Below are 16,888 nucleotides of genomic sequence, written 5' to 3' on the forward strand. Positions count from 1 at the left end.
AGACGCTTCATTTGTCATAATTATGCATCAGAAAGTAGTTTTCTCATCACCAGCAAATGTTTCAGTTGCTAAAAGAGAAATTGGTCACAAACTTTGGCCGTCGAAATGGTTAAAATGACTATTCAGAGCAAAAACTTTTTCATCATGTCAAAGTTAGCATTTCACTGAAAGCACCGCTGTGTCTAAGTATATTTTCAGACAGACGCTAGTGCAGCTGTACACTCTCAATCTGGTTCTTTTATTCAAAAATGATCAAACATCATTGTCGGGTTGTTGTTTTCTCTTTGCCTGCAAATGTTTCAGTTGCTGAAAGAGAAATGAATCACAAGCTTTGGCTGTTCAAATGGCTATTCAGAAACATCATAGTATCACTGCTTATAATATAGACCTACTGTATGTGTTTTCTCAGTAACTAGCATAATAGTCATATCCATACTTTAATAATCAAATCCTGTGCATAAATTACTCTCTCATGGGTTTCTTTTACATCCACTCGAGTAACAGTCTAATATTGTATGAAGACGAACACAGCTACCTGAAAGCATTAGGGCTGATGTGCATCATTAACTCTGACAGAGACAATACACTCATGGGAGATGATTTTGAATTATAATCACACCCATACCCACACTCTTGTGTCTTGTGTCGCTGATTGTTGTTATTCTTGATTCTCTTGTTGCTGTTAATCATAATATTACTTTTGAAATGTAATCTTTGTGTTGCCGTGTGCTTCTTCAGCTCGTCTCACAGTATTATGAAATAACTGAAATAATAACACCATTGAAATTGGCGCTACTGTATTCCCCACTTCCCTAAAGTAATGAAAGTTGTTTAATTTCTCTGGGTAACATTTCTTCTCCACATGCCTTTGTGGAGATATTGTTCTTTTATTAGTGATATGTTCAGTTAATCACAGGAGTCCTTGAGGAATTAAAGATTCTTGAGCAGTCCGTAATGACAACATCGAGGCAAGATTCATGTCTAAAGTCAAATTTTGATTTGCCCTGATAAACAGAAAGTTGAACCGCTATATTTAGAACCCAATCATGAAAAATATATGGAAATTTCTTACTAAAAAAATCTCAATCCAAACCGCTAAAAATAAACTGACAAAGGGCTTAAAGGGCTTAAAAATACAATAAAAATCATCAGTTTCTAGAAATACTCAAAAAAGTCATGACATGTAAACTTGGTTTTAAGAACGGAACATGCTGCTTATTTTGGTTTAAGGAGCCAAAGTACAAGTTCAAAACTGCAGTTTGTCTGGTGCACATTCCTGTTTTAGTTTTTTTTGTTTGTTTGTTTCTGAGAACTGGGGGGGAACCTTTACTCTTTTTTATCAGTTTCTGGTTCTATTTCTCTTTTTTTTTCTCTTCTGCTCAGTCATTCCGTCCAGCTTTTCTAAATGAGTCTGTGTGCAGCACTGAGTTCGTCTTTTACCAGCTTCTCTGTATGTAAGAAATTGTATTATGTGTGTGTGTGTGTGTGTGTGTGAGTGTGTGTGTGTATCAGTTGACCTATTGAAATCATTGCGGTGCAGTGTGCCTGTTGCCACGGTAACGCAGGCTTCTCCGTCTCTCTCTCTTTCTCTCCCTCTCTGTCTCTCTCTCTCTGTCTCCCCTCCCCTTTCATTTCCCCTCCACTCCAGAGCGAGGTCATGTGACCGTGCTGACGTCAGGCTGGGGAGGCAGGCAGAGGAGCGAGTTAGGTTGTGGGCTTTTTAACAGACCTCTTGCTCAGACTAGGAGTCTCTAGGAGTCTGTCAGTCACTGTTAACTCTGCCTCACTCACTCACTCTCTCACTCAGTTGATCTTCTCCTTCCCCCCGTTCCACTGTGCTATCTCCCTCTTTCTCATTCTCATCTTTCTTTCTTTCTTTCTTTCTTTCTGGTGCTCTTCATTATTCTCGCCTGTTGCTTCTTCTGCTGTTGCTGCTGCCACCACAAACTTAGTCTAGAGAGAAAGTGCTGGGTGATGGACTGCTGAACGGCTTGTACGTTGCTACAAAGTGAGGTAAGCTTCATGTGTTTTCTCTTTGTGTGTGTGTATTGTGTGCTTTAGCAGCCGGTGGTTGCTTCCAGAAGGGTGGACAGCAAGTTAAAGCTGGATAAAGGAAAGCTTTCAGCTCATGCATTTGCATCGCTGGAAGAGTCGCATACTTGTGCAGAAGGGAAGTTGAATTCCTAGACAGAAAATGAATGAGCATCTGTGTATGTCAAGGAACACTATTTGTCACCCTTTAATCATTAGCCAAACTTGAACTAACTTAAGCTAAAGAAGTGCAGGAATGCAGTGTAGTGTTTGAGGTTTCGAGAGATCTGTGATGAGGGTTTGATGTGGAAGACTAGTTGCTTTCTCTCTCAGCAAACACTACCAGATCTGTTTCTAAACCCCCTGCAGGAAGTGAGCGCATGATAGAAGAGAGAGAGAAGGCGAGTGTGATCATTACGGGGGCTGAGTGTGTTGTGTAGCCGGGAGTGATGGGCAGCTCCACATGTCGTTTCCTCCCAAAGCGTTGCTAATGTTAGAGGCAGCAGTGGGCTGGAGCTGCTGCCTCTGTCTGCCAGACAGCTAGAGGCAGGGAGGGGGCAGAGCAGCTGCCACCTGCCCCCCTCAGAGGGGATGGGAAAGCCTGAGAGGTATGCGCTGCGAAAAAATGTAACTCTTGTAGTCTCAAGGTCAGTTTCAATATTTATTTTTTTTAGAAAAAAATCAATAATATGGTAAGATAAGGGTGTTTTTTTCAAAGCAGCTTTAGTTTTTTTCAGGAATTTTCATGACAAGTATCTCGCTTGAGAACCCCCTCTCTCCTCCACCCTTACATACACACACACCACCCCACCTCCCTGCATGCCGCAAACAAAAGCATGCCGGCCCACATTTAGCCCAAATAGGGTGGAAAGAAAGGGTAATGTCGGTAACAAGTGGTTTGGATCTCCCCACAAAACTCCACTTTCTCATTCCCTCCTCCCTCATCTCAACTTTCTCCAGAACTGATCTGCTGTAAGAGTTTATCTCTTCCTCTCCTCAGCAGTGCCTCTCTCCTCCAATTTAATGAAGTGGAGACGAGCCAAGAGCATGTAACAGGTCTTTGTCACTGTGTCTGAAGTATCCTGCTTGCAGATATCTACTGACTCTATCTAATTAAATGCTCAGCTCTGTGCAGAGGATTAGGACACAAATTAGCATTTGCCGGGCTGATCAGATTGAATTTATGGTTTGCTTCTTATCGAAAGGTTGTTATGACATGATACCTTACATGGTCCGCTGGAGTACAAGTATTTATTATCAGTAAATAAAGATAGATACAGATAATGCTTGTATAAAGTAGACTTTAATGAGTTTTTTTAGTGTTGGTCATCTCATACTTAACGCTTCTAGATAGTAAATATTCCTGCTTTGACAATTAATAGTTCATGCAAGCTACAATTCAAAGCATATTAATCTTCCTCCTGTGTATATTTCCCACGACAAGCAGTTGCACATATCCTGTAAGCCTGTGGGTTCGTCATTCAGAAGTGTCTTTCTGTTGTGAAATGAGCTGCATGAATACAAGAGGCCATTTTGAGCCAAGAGACAGAAGAGTAATGTGATGTCTGACTTCTGTATCCGTGCCAGTTTAACTAAATAATGTTTTGTGTACCAGCATGTTGTTATCTGATTTGTGTGAGTTTGCATTTTGTGTGTGTAAGACATTAAGTTCCTAAGCCGGGTATGTTGGCAACAGTTACCACACACACCGCTAGCATGCAGCCAGTAGCTTTATCTGACATCCTGCAGCAGTGGATAGTCCTCATTGAGCGTGTGTGTGTGTGTGTGTGTGTGTGTGTGTGTGTGTGTGTGTGTGTGTGTGTGTGTGTGTGTGTGTGTGTGTGTGTGTGTGGGTTTTCCAGCAGGAATTTCACAGGCAGTGTGCAGGAAGTGGCCAAGTTTAATATTGATCCACATGAGTACAAATTTTTCACAATATTATAATCTGGCATGATAAAAGCTTTAGTTTCCAAAGTAATGGCTGCAGTAGATGATCACACACTTTATGTTGGTGCAGTACATTAATGTAGTGTTGCAATATCAAAGAGTGATTTATGAATATACTGTGGTTTAGAAATTATTTCCTTTTTGTAATGCCAAACCTGTTGTTTAAGCTATCTTTGCACTGTTAAACCAGGTTGAAGATCATTGTGCAGAGTCAGGATTCATTTCATAACCATCAGTTTACTGTAACATTTGTTACTCAACTACTGGAGCTTTTCATCTTTCTTCAGAAACAAACCGGAAAGATCATACATCATCATACACAGATACAGTGTTGAATCTAAACAGTAAACTATTTACTGGAATTTCTTCAATTCATTTTTTAACTTTAAAGTGACTCCTTAATTTCAGCTCAACACACACACACACACACATTAGAAGAAAGGTAATGGGATGGCTGAGCGGGGTGAGATGGTTACCGTGGTGTTTGTTCATTTTGTTCTCTGGCTTTCATTTACACAGAGCACACACTTGGTCAGGTCAGGATTTTTTTCACGTTTTGTCTCTGAGGGTGTCTGTCCTTATCTCTGGGTAAGATGCTCGGTCTAAAGATAGCTTAACTGCTTCACTGCTAATGTAAACATTTTATTCAGTGTTACAATAATAAATAGATACTATTTTATTGCTTTTCTGCCACTATATTACATAGCTGTATCACATAGTGAGCTCATTACTGTCATCTCAACAATCAGGCAGCAAACCCAGTTTTCTCCGCTCCATTTTCAGTTACAGGTTTTGGAGTTGTAACTTTTGTTAATACATACATAATACCACCTGTTGCTGTTTCAGAGTTAGCTTTCCACTAACTAATCACTGTAAGTCTATAATTGTGAAGCAGCTCCAGCTCCCTGTAGCCTTAGTGAACAATGTTAGCATCAGTTAAAGAGGCCCTGTGGAGTTTGGTTGTAAAAAAAAAAAGTCATGTTTACATTGAGTGTAGCGTATTATGTGTGTATCATATCTTTAAGGTCCTACAAACATGTTCAGTGCATTTCCTTAAAATGCTGCATTGTTTACATTCTTGTCTACTAGCTTGTAGTCTTCTTCCCTGCCTTTTCTGGTGCTTTGCTGCTTTTCTTGGCACATTACAGCCACCTGTAGTGCATCCTTGCGCACATTCACCAGACAAACAAAACAAGGACCCACTCATAAAATAACTGTTTCATAGTGCTTCCAGAGGTCAGAAACTCCATGGGGAACCTTTAACTCCTTGCTGCATATAAATAGGTTTACATGAAGCTTAAGAAGACATCAACACTTCATCAAATAAGCAGCATGTTTGGTTAGGGTGCAGTTATTCTAAGCATTTGGAGATTTGGCACACGTAGGGGAATCTCGTCAGCGTCCAGTGGCCTAATGGTTTGTGCACACACTATATCTACTCTGGTTGGATTCCTTCCATGGACCTATGTTGCATATCATTTCTCTCTCTTTCTTTCCTAATTTCCTGTCTGTATCTCTGCTGTTGCTACTAGATGAAGATAAAATGCCTGAAAAATAATCTTTAAAAAATGGTAGTTAACTGCTTAACAGCCTGAAGTGCACTATCCTATTACTGTAGTGAGACCAACATCAATACCGTCATACTTCAGGATTTTCATGGCAATCGAAAATAGACAATAGTACAAATTTACAGAATAATCATAATCATTCGTTGTCATTAGAAGGTGACTAATTCCAATGCTGCCGGTGTCTTTTATCAGCTCTACAGATATTACAAGTAGAACTCTGCATATACATCATCAGTACCGCTTGGATGTAGTTGTGTGATTTTGTGAGCATGCCGTATATATGTGTGGTTGCAGGTGGGTGAAAGTGGAGTGGCAGTTACATGCATATCACTGAGTGTGTGTCTGTTTTTATACATGTATGTGAAAGTTTTCTGAAGGTCCAGGTGCATGTAAATGTAGCTGCTACAAGTGTGTGTTTGTGTTTGGGTGTGAAACAAATGTAAATCCAGAGCTACATTGATTTAAGATAGTTATATCATGGAAAAGGGTGACTTTTCTCCCTCCTAGTGTTCTTCTGCAGCAGAGCCCACACATACACAGAGGCATTTGAGTGGTGTATTTATGCCCACATCCGTTTCAAAAAATCTGTAGGAAAACTATGTAATTCTGTTACACTCAAGCTTAGCTGAACCGTATGAACCAGGGCTCTAAAACATCCTGTTTTGTACTTAAGGGAGTCTCATGTAACACTGGTGGAAACTAACTTGAAGGCAGTTTATGTAACTGTTGATTTATGACCAGAGTTAAAGAGGGAGACAGAAACTGAGAGTAATATAAAGAAACCCAAAAGATAAGAGAAGAGACAGACACTTGAGCAGGTAGTGAGATATGTTCCTATCTGGATTCCTCTCACTCTTTTATCAGGTGTTAGATAATGGCTGCTTTAAGTGGTGGAGCTTTTTCAAAACAAGGAGACTGTGTCAATGAGTGCAGGACTCTTGAGTGCTTGGTGTATTTAACTGTTATTACTCAGAGTAAGAGAGAACAACAGTATTTTCATTTCGTATCGGTCAAACCTGTCAGGGTTTTTGCTTTCAAAAGCAACAAGATTCTGACATTCCATCTAAAAGTGTAAGTGTTTTATAGTATAAGTGATTATACACAAGAACACAGCAAACACACAAGAAACACTGTAGGGTGTGTGATGGCCTCAGCAGTTGGCTCATACTGTAAAGTTTAATTGAAGGTACCCAGCCAGTGGAGTTTTCATTGAAAACTAAAACATTCATTCCGCAGTAGGCAGAAACGTGTATCACATCATGCATGTGTGCGTTCTCATTAGCACAAAGTAGAACATGAGATGCAAACAGTAAAGGCACCTGTTCATCACCACCACAGGTGGTCAAAACCTCTCCAGGGTCTATTAGTAGAATAAAAAGTGTTTTAAGGTATAATTAATGGTTTATTGTACCACATGGCTTTCATTTGAAGTGGAAAAGATTTTAAAATTGACATAAACACTCATTCAACTTGAGCACCGTTCACGTTAGAGCTCATGGTTTACATGTGGGGACCAAAAACTCACTGTTAGGCAAAAGGCACGTGACACACTAGGCCTGAAAGTGTTGTGTGATCCTCTGCACTGTTTTTTTCTTTAATATACATTTATAACATAGACATTGTGCCCAAGTGTCAAAATCTATTTGTGTTGTCAACATTTCCTGGCCAAATGACTGTAAATGCTTGACTGAGGTGTTGACGCAGGGACCTCTGTGTTCACCGCATTGAGGAGGCTTCAACATCTTTCACTACTTTATCTGCAGTCACATTTCTCCACTGAGATGTTGCGGTGGTTAGAGTTTATAGCTCAGCGAAGGACTTACTCATTGACACCGACAGCACAGCCACGCTACATTGATGTGTCATGCATCCCTTAGACAATTTCTATGTTTTGTTTTATGTAGTATAAAATGCGTATTTGTCTACAATTACTGTAAAAAAAGCCTTTTGCTAACCTGCACCGTGGGATAAAACACAGAGCTGGCTTAATGTAGTTTTTGCAGTCTCCATGTAGCCTACATCATCCTCACTATGTGCAGTTAACCATGTCAACTATTGTGAGACACTCTTTGAGCCACTATATGTAGGTGCTTGCATACAGAATAATAATTCAGCCTTTACTTTTAAACTACATTTAAAATCTATCATTCATTTTAGTTATTACGATTTTGTTGTGTTTTACATTTGCAAACTTTACACTTACTTTCACTGGAGCCATGTTTGCATAAGCATTTAGGTAGAAATAAGGGTTCATGCTTTGCATATGCACTGCATTTTACTAAATGCAGTAATTTAGTTTGATTGCTGAATTAAAGAGGGATATATTTTATAATTTGTGCGATGTGTGCATAGCCTCAAGCATAACTGTGGCCTGGGATCCATCAGTGATTGTAAGGAGTGGAAAAAATACATTCAGACGTATAACATTAGACATACTTATGAAAACACTAACAAGCTCACTGGACATGTGACAAACTGCAGTGCTCCATAGTGTTAGTTCTCAGCCTGGATCTTGGAAGAGTTTGTTACAGTTGTATTTATGCAGGAGAAAGGCAATATAGAATCTGAAATGGTGTTTCAGATTTGACCTACAGATCAGCGTATCTGTTGTTTAGTCGAAAGACACTGGACGTGAAAGAATAGATAAATTAAATAAGTGTGCTCCAGAGCAACAGTGTGTAAATAATTTCACTTTCCATCCCCTGTGAAAGCTCCGTGACACACACAAGTTGAGTGAGTTGAGTGAGTTTAGCTTGCAGACGGACACATGTTAGTGGTGGATGCGAGAGACAGCTGGTCAGCCATGCTCTTTGTCATTCTCCAATAGGGTTCTTTATGAAAGGGGTCATGGGTCATTTAACCGAAATCCAGCTCCAAGGGGGTGCAGAATACTCTGTGGGATTGCCTGCATTTAAAGGGTCCCACGTAGGGTGATACACTCTGACATGGATGATTTTAAAAGATAACCTTGGCCTATAGGCTCCCATGCATTGGTTTAGGGGAACTATGAGAAACAGATGTTCTATTTTTAGCCACAGAGTGGAATTCACACACGCAGACATGTCATGGTGGACACAAGAGACAAAGAGGAGGAGGAAGAGGAGAGCTTTTTTTGTCTGTTAGCTGTTTTCTAGAATATACTTGCTGGTGGGACTTTAGACCACAACAAAGACCCCCACTGCTGCCATTAGAGAATGTTTCTGAGTTAGTCTCATTACACCACATATCACTATTCACAGTTCACCACTTTTGAATTGAAAGATAAAAATCCAAGAATAACATTATTACGTCAAAGATCACAGTTTTATTTACTTGTTATCTGTCACTGTTGTATTTGTTGTCCTGTTGTTCTATAGAGGGTTTTATCATGTTTCTGAAGTTTCTGAAGACCTGTTGACTGTGTGGTTAACTGCTTTATATTAATGTCGAAAATGTTTTTTTGTGTTCTCCGTTGAGATGTGTTTCTCACATTGTGACGCACAACAGTCGTGGCAACACGCTTTCTCCTGATAGTGTTACAGGGCAAACAAAATGAGGTATTTGGGAATGATTTTCAATGTTGTAGTAATTGTAACACTTTTTATGTGCATTTGGTCATTTATTCACTTTGGCACTGATGAAAATAAGCTGGTACAGTCCAGTTTCAGCTGAGGCCAAAGCATGTTGTTTCCTCTGGTTTATTCCTCAGACAAACTATACATATATAATATGAAGTAAAATAACAGACACATTCTGATGTTCATTTGTTTCCAACATAATATAAAATCAACATGTGATGCTGCTTTTATTTGTTGCTGTGTATTAGATAGAGGGGATGATATCAGTACACATTAGTAGAGAAGACCTTTCAAGTCCCAGTGAAATGAAAAATGCATTCTCCAAGTTTTAATCCTGTGTCCCTGCTTTAATTCATTTATCTCAGTATCACAGTATTTTTACATAAAAATCCCTGTCTTTTCTCTTCCTGTAAAACGGTTCAAATGTTTGATGACTCATCCTGCACTCAGGGGTGTTTACAAAAGTTCATCCAGTCAAATGTGACTTTGAGCGAGTAGCTAGCCACAGCAGTCATATAAAACCACACCTCACTGTTTGTAGGTCATAGTAGCAGTATGAGCAATATGGAGAGAGGCAGGAAGAGATGTGTGTTTGGATATCAGTGGGCAAAAACTTTGTTTTCATTTCCAAAACAATGTGGCTGAGGTCTAATTCATTCATCCCTCCCTCGTCTTCCCCCTGGTCTAATAACAGGTGAGGGAGGTGTGTGTGGAGCCAACAGTCCTCTCTATCTCCCTTTCTCTCTGCAGCTCCATATCGCGCTAAACTCTAAGCCCTGATCACTTTTTAGAGGTCAATCAAATGTGAAGGATTTAATTTAAATCCCTCTTGTTACCACACCACTCAAATATTCTGTTTCACTGGGAAATACGTCACGGTACAGAAGCTAAAGACGCTCTGACTTCTGTTTCACTGGGACTTTAAAAAAAGGAAGGAAATCAACACACAAGTTCATAGATGTGCTCCATTTTCTCATTTCAATGACCTAATCTAAAAACATTACTTAAAGCCAAAATCAAATTAGTTGTTCTGTCTGTGTGCAAAGCAATGGTTTTCCTGTTGGGTGGGGGGGGGGGGACTCGAAACTGTTGAGAACCACTAGTCTGAAACATCATTAGAGATAAGTGAATCAGGTTCAACACTGCATTTATTTCACAAAGTGCTAATGACAGTCTGAACACAGCTTTAGTCTAAATGATGACTGATTAGAAAAATGCTTTTGTAAATCATTTCATCAAGGCTAAATTTAGTACATACAGTCACAGGGGCTGGATGTGGTTTATGCTTATTAAGGCCAAATCCATGATCCCTGTCCAGACTGGGATGTTGACCAGGAAGACTGCATGATGGGCCACTTGGGCTGATGGGGTGCTGTACACTTATCACAGATTAAGGCTTTAATAAGTTAATAATGAATTCATCATGGCTTAAAGAATTCAGTGTTACGTTTGAGTCTATTGTTCTTGACAATAGAAATAATATTGAAATTCCTGCAATCATAACAGTTAAGTAATAACAGTTGTTAAAAAAGAATGTCTTGGCCTTAAATAAAGTGTAACGGGGTCAGTAGAGAGAAGAAATGGTGAATGATGGCATGTTTTTTATAAGGATTTTTGATTAGATACTATGTTCAATTACTTATTTTTAACCAAATTGTTTTTCTACCTTTCACAGAGAGCACAGAAGCAACTCTCAGCCGCTATGGAAGATACTGAATAATTCACAATATAGCATGTGAATTATTTCCCAGAGGGAGTATTGCAGATGACAGTGTGGCAGCTAGGAGGTGATGGATCTCAGAAACACAACTATTTAGAATTCCTCCGAGCTGTTGGCAGTCACTACGCATGCCTAACTGGGAATGTGAGGTGAAAGGGAAGAGCGCTATCCCAGAATTGTCACTTAAACATTACTTGAATGCGGTATCTGTTGGGAAATTGCTTTTCGTGCATTTATTGTGAGCTGTCAGACATGAAGATGCTATCGCGGATAGGGGATATTGAAGTAGAGCTCCTTCTTGTTATGTGCAAACTCATATGTTGTTGTGACGACTGCTCATAATACAGATAGAGATACGGTAAGCCCACACAGATTTGTTTCACTGATGTTGGTTATGAATATCTTCGGCGCAGACATGACAAATGCTGTGTTAGGACTTTCCTTCAGTGTTTATAAAATGCTTTCATTCTCTGTGATTAGTTATCTGCAGAGTAACTGAGACTTCCTCTTGGGTCTTCAGTTATTCGAAGATGAGTGTTAACTCAAACTTTATATACAAGGAGAGACTTTGACTGATAACAGCATTGGCACCAAGTATCCAGTGTGTTATAGTCCATTCTGTCCCTAAACCCCATGACTCTATGCAGCATGTATGTATGTCCTAGTATGAATATCATCAGAAAATTGTACCGTACACACCATAGTTGCGGTGAATGATTGGAAACACAGCACCCTGTTACTGCAGTTTAAATTACAGCCGCTGTTTCCCACTCACACTGCTGAATGATGGCTGAGTGTGTCATTTGTTCTGTTTGATCATCTCAGGTGCTAACCTTGTACCTTTTGATGGTTACTCTGCTTTTTATCTCTGACTGAAGGAGAGAGATAGAGTTGTGTGTGTGTGATTGATATAGTCATGGACTGGAGTGCAGCTATTCCATTCACTCACTGAGAGAATTATGACTAGAGATCTCAGTGACTGTTTTGGCTAGAGGCTGTCAGTGTAACGATGTGATTCTTGTTAGATGCTTTCAGTAGAATATTCTTGTTAGTTTATCAATATAGGCCTAACTTGCTGACCTTCATTCATTTCAGCTTGATCCATTACACTACAGTTCTGATTCCTGTTGAACCTCTCTGAGAGATGAGAGGAAACATGGAAAGAAGATATTAATGGAAAAGGAAATTCTTATCAAAATCAGCTTAAAAGTCTACATAAAACATGGCAAAGCAGCCTCATAGTAATCAATGACTGATTTAAAACACCTTCAGAGTTGAAAATTTTCTCCTTGATTTTGGCAACATCTTTGTGATAAGTGGTCAAACATTTGGCGTAGAGATGTCAACGGTTAACGGTTAATCTGCTAATTAGCAGCTAGCAACTAAATAACATGGCTAGCATCGTTAACTGTGTGTAGGCCATTGACTGCATAAAAATAAGGTGTAGCTGTGGTGTCTCCGGTTTAACAGCACCGTGCTGGGCAGGTGACCAGTGTATCTATGGTGTTTGTGTACTCCATGTACACCACGTCACGGCACAGATATAAAGCCACACAGCTACCGGACTGCTGACAGCCTAGCATTCTAATCCTCCGGTCTACTTGTAATAACAACGTAGATGTTACTTTGTTATTAGGCCATCACCCAGTTGGTGTGCCGAATGATTGAGACCAATATGCAGCCAATCAGTGTGGTAGAGGGCGAGGGATTGAAAAGTTTTTCTTGATTGAATCATTGTTGTGTGTTGAGAGCAGCCAAACTAATTCTGTTGCAATGACAAGATCCTTACATAGTTCAACATTAGGTCAGGAAATTACTCATTCAAGCTGTCTGTATTCTCAATAATCTTAATCCTCCAAAACATTGTCATTGTTAAATACATCCAAGGTTCTTGGGTTTATCCTGACCCCTGACCTCTACTGTGATGTAACTTCCGTTCTGTTTGTTATTTTCCGTGATGCTATATCCTGTTTCTATATTTTTCTTTGACCGCAGGAAGCAGAGCAAGCTTTGTTGCATCCCCAGGGGCTATCTTCAATCAGAACCATCTCTAGGCTCAGGCTCTGCCCGAGTCACATTTTTTCTCTCCCTTTCTCTTTTTATCCTCCTCTCTGTCTCTGCTCTAACTCTCATAATTCATACACTGTTAGACATTGCCCTCATACTGTACCTACATTACATTCTCCATCTGTTCTTATAGTTTCACTGCAAACATCTTTTATAAGTTATAGTTCAGCTTTGGCCCATTACTTTGGCACATTTTACAGCCATCCCGCTAATGGAAATTTGTATCCAGCAAGTGTTATTGAGTGGAAGACTTTTCTTTTTTATCATAGTCATCAGTTATATGGAAAATTCAGTTTGAACGAACAGAGCAACACAGCCAACAGTTGGTGTATAAAAGACTTAAATTGATGGAATACTTCCAAGTTTCTTCATCTGTTTTCTTTACTCTGCCTATTGTGTGTGATTGATATTTAGCTCAGATAAAACAATGAAAATGAGCACATTTAAGTGTAATTTAGTGTTTTAGCAACAGTCAGACCAGAGGAGATTTATGTTAAAGCTGCTAATGCTAGCAGACTAGATCACAGACACATAATAACTACAGATAATAACAGACAGCCAGACATCTATTCTTTTTCCCCCTGTTGGGACCCAGGGGTTTGTCATACAACCAATTAACCAGGTTCAGTGATCCAGTGCCAGGCAGACAGAGAGCTCCCACCAGGGCACCACAGACAGGGAGCCAAACAAATTAGACACGACCTCCGAGTACAAGGCAGAGAGGAAGAAGAAAGATTCCTCACAGGCACGCAACCAAAGCTGATTCTCATAACGGTCCACAAAATACTTGCCAAATCTGACTCAGCTGAGAAGTTGCTTAATCCACTGTTATCCTTAATGTACTCTGGAGCTTTATACATTTATACATGCAGTGCTAGCAAACCACACCACATAGATGGTAACGGTGTTATGTAATCTATATTTAATACTTCTAATATGGATAAAAGCCCATAGTTGTTTGGGTACAGTGGTCTCAGATCTCTGCACTGTGGATTCACCTTTCAACCTAGGTGACATAACGTAACTCACGTAACCCTCCAAGAGGGCTGCTGTGACGTCAGATAGGCTTCGTCGTTATTCAGGGACCTGCTGGCTAACTTGTGTTTTAGCCCTTCACAAACTTAAATGGGATAAAATGATTCATGATGCGACTTTTCTAGACTTTCCAAATGTTATTGGACCGAATGGATTAAATTCTAATAGTGAAATGATTCATTTGGCAGGGGTTACAGCATTTTACAGCTGTTCCTTTGACCACTAGTGACAGCTCAGCACACCTCCTGAGGGGTTGAGTAAACAGCGCTAAAGAGGGCACTGATTTTAAACCTCATTGACTCTAGACAAGCACGTCATCATTTAAAGACACACCTTCAAGAAGGTAGCCCTGTTGTAATGGAAATGCAGATCCCTGCCACGCCGGGTTGATGTGCTGAGTCAAAACAAGTCAAGCCAAGCACATGTTTATGGAAAACCCCTACAAGAAGTGTGTCATCTTGTACTTCTCACTGGTTTACTCTTTTTCTCCTGAATCAATAGGCACAATATGTGGTTTCCTCCTCCTCCTCCTCCTCCTCCTCCTTCTCCTATCAGGTCTGTTACCATAGCAACCTAATGAAGGCTAAGGAGGCCATTTAAAAGTATAAAGGCTGAAAATAAGAACTGTGGGCAGCATCTAGCTAACCAGCTAGCAACCCCAGTCAATCAGACAAGACTTCAAACACTGTCTGTCTGCTGTCTCAGGTTTGATGTTTAAAGAAAAGGAAAGAGCTTGCACAAGTATAGTCAGCTTTATTACAAAAGAACAAGAAGAACTAAGGATCCTAGAGATCCTAGAAAATGTTGGCTTTAGTCCAAGTGGTACAAACTCATCTGCCCCCCCTTTTGGGTCATCCTCTATCCAGCTACTACCTGGCCAGCTGCCAATACCTGTCTCTGTGTCTTCCCACCTCGCCTCCCAGTGCTAGAGTTTTGTCAGGAAGTTTGAGGGGAGAGGTTTCTCCTTTTGGAGGCCTCTTTGGAACCAGAGCACATTGCAGCCTGGTTTAATGTAAAATGTGGATGGGTAAAATCCCTTATTATGGTTTAGTACAATGCTTTAGGAATCCTGCACTATTTCCTGAAAGAATGTCTAAAACAGGTACATTGGTGCTCAGTTCGGCTAGTTAAACAGTGTGGCTTTTGTCATGAATTATTAGTGAATGGCTTACAATGTCTTAGGGTTTTCCTGCTAGGACAGGAAAAGAGAGAACAGAGGTGTGTCTCTTGGGACCCAGCAGAATGTAGGCAGACACAGTCATCATCCATTCATCAGCATTTTCTTTCTTATTTTAATCTCTATTTCTGTGTGTGTCTTTGTGTCCCTTTCTCCGTCTCACCCCCCACTCCCACCCCTGTTGTTCCTGGTGTCCATTGTTCTGGAGACTCAAGCTGCTGCATTGCACTAAGAGAGCTAAGTGTACAGATGTTTCTTACAAAGAAAACTCAATCCTACTCTTTCCCTGGGAAAGTCTCTCTGTCTTTCTCTGTTGCTGTCTTTTCTTTCTCATTTACTCTCCGCAAACCAAAACTATTCCCTTATAGTTGCACTATCACAGTCCCTTTGTGCGGCCAGCACACATATTATTAGGGGGTTTAATCCCAAACCACTGTGGTTTGCTTTGCAAATTTAGCATCTCCACTTTGGTTTCCATTAAACATGTGTGCAAGTGATTCTGGTGGAGATGAACCAATTGAAATAAAGGTAGATTAGTGTTTAATAAGTGCATACCTAAGCATACATGGGCTCATAACACTTTAATGCTAAAGCACATCTAAACAAAACAGAGACACTCCAGATTATAAACTAGCACCATGTATTGCAGAGGACAAAGTGGAAGGAATGTTCCAAGTGAAGTGCTTTCTGAAACAGGTTGTTGTATAGTATGTTGCTTGCTATACGCTAAATAAAATGTATTTTGCCATTGATTGGCTACACTTAAAATGACACACCAGTGAACCTTACAGCACCACCTCAGCATACTGCACTATATGTATGAGTTAGAAAAATAGGCTCTAGAAACATCCTGGACCAATCCACAGTACTGGTGTCTTAAGTCTATTTCTATTTTTGGGAGGCTCAGTTTGCTTGTCTGATGTTGGGCTGTTTTGTTCGCGTGTGCGTGTGTTTGTGGGTAATAGAAAGCGTGAAACAGACAAATAACCCTCTGCCACAGTTTGAGCAGACCAGACCACAGCTGGAATGAACAAGGCTAAGCAGAGTGCTCTTTGAATCCAGCTAAGACAGAGTTAAGAAGAAGAAGAAGAGTTACTGAGTTATTTAGCTAAGAAGAGTTATTTCCTCTAAGCTGGTATACAGCACTGTGGGATACATGGGGTTAAGTCATTGACAGGGGCTTGTCCTTGTGTACAGACACCATAGAGGGCCCACTTGTACATACCTGCTGCCTTGCTGTGTTGCAATGTTACTCCAGAGAGGGAGGAATTGTTTGAAACATCCTACAGTATTACTGAAGGTTACAACAGGAGAGCAAGGACACTATTATAACTGCCAGTAGACCAGTGAGTTGTGAAGCCTTCAAATATGAATAAATTGGCTCTGATTGATTACAGCTGTGTCCGACTAAAGGGTCTGAATCCTCCAAAGGATTTTCTGCACAAAGGATAGCCTCGATCAAGTTATCAAGTCAGAATCTTCAAGTTTATCAGCTGGAGGTTACAAGTATGAAAGTGCTAGTTTCACATTACTAGAGTTTCCACTCAACACATGGTGGAAACTGGCAAATACAGTATCAGGCTAATGTTAAATATATCTGTATAACTTCTATTTTGTAAGGAAGCTGCACTTCAAAGCCACAAGTCTCATGACATAATAGGTCTAAAAATGCAGACTTTGAATGATTCAGTTCCTGAAACCATACAAACTAACAGTTCCATCAATCTTGCTGGCTAATGTTCGTTCTCTGGACAGCAAAATGGATTATGTACCCCCCCATCAGTGC

At 40.2% G+C, this 16,888-nt stretch overlaps 1 protein-coding gene across 3 annotated transcripts in view; it reads left to right on the forward strand.

Moving 5' to 3' along the window:
• Positions 1 to 16,888, forward strand: part of LOC122988141 (neurocalcin-delta A) — a 75,431-nt gene that overhangs the window by 33,506 nt on the left and 25,037 nt on the right. Inside the window, exon 1 of one of the 3 annotated variants that reach the window (XM_044360305.1) lies at positions 1,717 to 2,013. The exons of the other annotated variants lie outside the window; for them this stretch is intronic. The gene's annotated coding sequence lies outside the window, so the exon portion shown is untranslated. Of the gene's footprint in view, positions 1 to 1,716; positions 2,014 to 16,888 lie in introns of those variants that run through there. 3 annotated transcript variants of the gene reach the window in all.

The sequence above is a fragment of the Thunnus albacares genome, chromosome 8, assembly GCF_914725855.1.
Source record: "Thunnus albacares chromosome 8, fThuAlb1.1, whole genome shotgun sequence".
NCBI classification, from domain to species: Eukaryota; Metazoa; Chordata; class Actinopteri; order Scombriformes; family Scombridae; genus Thunnus; species Thunnus albacares.